Consider the following 3,339-nt stretch of genomic DNA (forward strand, 5'->3'; position numbering starts at 1 on the left):
TAGGTTGAGAAAACCTAGAATTTCAAATTTACGCTACAAAATTCTGACAGGTTTAGCTATATGAATCACTAACTAACTTATTGCAAGACTTATTTACTGATTGTAGAATTTTCTTTTACTATTGTAAAGTTAATATAAGACTGTAAAGTTTAACTTAAAAATGTAAAGTAAATTATCATTAAGGAAATAAATAAAATAATTATAAAGACAAAATAATACACAGCGATGACAAATGAAAGCACATGGACTCACCTGGACTCACATAGGAGGGGACAAAGTGGGACACACTGTCACATGAAAAGGAGAGGCTAGTCTTGACTAATCTTAATGAGGGGGGGCTGTGTGGCCTTATCTTTTGATGATAATGACAAAGTGGTCAAGCTGATGGGTACCACAAGGGTACCAAAAACGCGGGTATGATTTTTGGAAAAAAATAAATCAATTATTTTTTTATTTTTTTAAATTATTTTTTTTTGGGAAAAAAAGTTGAACGTTTCCTTTCTGCTATAAATAGAGCATCCATGCTCACACTTTAGACATAGAGATTGCCTCTATAGCGCTCACGAAGTGCTGCCACTTCTCTTAGAGAGAAGGCGTCCACAAACCCCTAAGAGAGCAAAAACTCTAGTGGACTAATAAGGTGCGTATTAATTAAGCATTCAATTAACTTTAGGAATGATGTGTGTGTATGTTTTCTCTTACTCTAATCTCTCTAATAGATTAGTAAGATTCAATTAGCTATGTGTGTGTGTGTGCTATCTCTTACTCTAATCTCTCTAATAGATTAGTAAGATTCAATTAGCTATGTGTGTGTGCGTGCTATCTCTTACTCTAATCTCTCTAATAGATTAATAAGATTCAATTAACTTTAGAAAGGATGTGTGTGGTACGTTTTCTCCTACTATAATCTCTCTAGATATACCTACTCTCTCTAATTAGTACATCTTCACTATTAATTTAGGCATAGTTAATTGAAAGTTAATACATAAGAGAATTGATCACAATCTTATTATACATGATGAAATTCTCATTCACCAATGTTATTGTCAATTAAGTTAAATAGAATTTTGAATAATACTAAAAATTGATTTAGTTGAAGTATAGAATTGAAGTTAGAATTGGATTAGAAATGTCATGCATAAAAGTAATGCATTCCTAAACTTTCACTAGTAATTTACACACTTAATTTTTGATTAATTAAGATTAGGAAATATTTGATGTATAGAAATTAGATGTAGAACAACAACACTAAGTGTGAATCCGAGTTGGCAAGGATTCAAATTATAGACTCTCTTTGAAAACAAGGAGATTACTAGGAAAATTGACTAATTTAAAGTTCTAAGTGTATAACATAAGTGTAGTACAAAAAAATGGCTCCAAAGCGTGCTCGAACCCAAGGCGCTAATGACCATGAAGCCGGTACAAGTAACGGGGGAACTCTTGCGGAACATGCTATGTCTCCACCAATCGGACCAATCGGAGCTATGGTACATGTTAGTATTGCAGTTTCAAGTTATGCATCATTGCATATGCGAGACCATAGGAATATATTATTTACCTTATGAAAAGAAAACACGGACTGAAACCAAGGGGCTTAACCCCAAGAAACTCGGCATATGTTTGACAAGTAGGAAAGAATGTCTTGTTAAACTAGTTGCTATAGGAAAGAATGTTTGTCCACAACCTTCGGTATGGTTTCTCTCAAGTCTCTCTACTTATTAGCGCTGACATTATGTGGCAGTTGCCGAGGCGTGAGATGACGCCCAGGATGGCACGCTGATGCTATGGTGGGAGTACACCCAGATTAACCTAGTTAGATACTACAGTTTTGTTTTGCCGTGGCGTGAGGATGACGCCCAGATTGGCACCATTGTTGCTGTGGCGGAAGTACGTCGAGATTAACACAACGAGTACTTGTCGAGCGGTATGGGACGCTCATGAGGACAAGGGGTTTTATAAATAATGTATATACCAATCGGACATAATAGCGCCAATAGAGATTCTTAAGTGAACCTAATCCAAGGGTTTTTGGTTTAAAATTGGACGACTTCTTGTTTGACTATTGTTTGTAATACTGTTTGAAGGGCTGTTTTAACGAACCAGTATCATAAATAAAGTAAAGGAACATGTATGTTTAAACAATGTGGTAGTAATTAAATAACAAAAGAAGGGTGAGTGTGGTGTGGAAAGTGGGAGAATGATACTCCGACGGTATCATTCTATGGACGCGTGGACCCGATGAGTCGGGTAACTTTCCAACGCTAGAAATTGTTTTTTAAAAAAAGTCATAAATCTTAAAAGAGACAAACCTTGGCGGCTGTGCTTCTGTAACATGGGAAAAAAAGCGCATAGGTTGGTCTCTCTAAGATTTATACTTTTAGGTATAATTGACTATAGATAGTTTTTAGATAGGGTTATGGTGGTCACGCTCCGCCATAGCGAGATAGGACCAATCCTTCACTAACGGTTCATGCCTGTGGCTACGTAGTAGCTAAGGCAATGTCCGTTGGTTTTTCTTTTTCAGGATTGGAGACCTAGTAGCTAAGGCAATGTCCGTTGGTTTTTCTTTTTCAGGATTGGAGACCTATCAAAGGTACTTCGCTCCTCTCAAAAAGGGACAGGGACCTCACACTGGTATCAGAGCCTAGGTTAAAGCTTGGGGAGATTTTTAGATTGATGTTTGGATATTGAAGGATGCGAATGTTTGAAATAATAGAAGAACCTAGAAAAATTGATTTGAGTTTTTATATGGTATTGAAGACTGAACTTTTCCTGGTACAGGAAAATGTTCATTTAGCCTACCAGTAATTCCAGGTGTTCACCATCATGTTTGAAAATGCATGCCAATCACCAAATTATCAGTTTCGAAAAAGGGTGATGATGATTTTGGATAGGGTGTTTGCACCACCTATCCCAAGGGTGCATAGAGGATGGGGTATCAACTGGAGTCCATCTGGAGGAATCTATACCATCGATGCTGACAAGATATGGTGCATGGATACCAACCTCAAGAAACTTCGATGGGCAGAGGAATTAAAAGTTATCGAAGTTTATATTTTCATTGGTACTAAGAATCCGGATGCTACCATTACCTTGGGAGGAGAAAAGATATCTCAGACTCAATGGGTCTATAACCAAGTTACAAAAGTTATCCATGGTGGTAGGATTCGACCCATATGTGTATCTCGTAGCTTTAAAGGGTCAAAAGAAACTTATTATTTTGATCCTTTAGCCTATCCTTTTGTAGTCACTAAACTCAAAATATAGAGACATTACAATCCTTGTACCTAAAGACTACCAACCTTGGTAGAAAATAATGTGTATATAAATAAAGTTTGG

This window comes from Adiantum capillus-veneris, chromosome 25 (genome assembly GCF_014529385.1).
Source record: "Adiantum capillus-veneris isolate H3 chromosome 25, ASM1452938v2, whole genome shotgun sequence".
In the NCBI taxonomy this organism is placed as follows: domain Eukaryota; kingdom Viridiplantae; phylum Streptophyta; class Polypodiopsida; order Polypodiales; family Pteridaceae; genus Adiantum; species Adiantum capillus-veneris.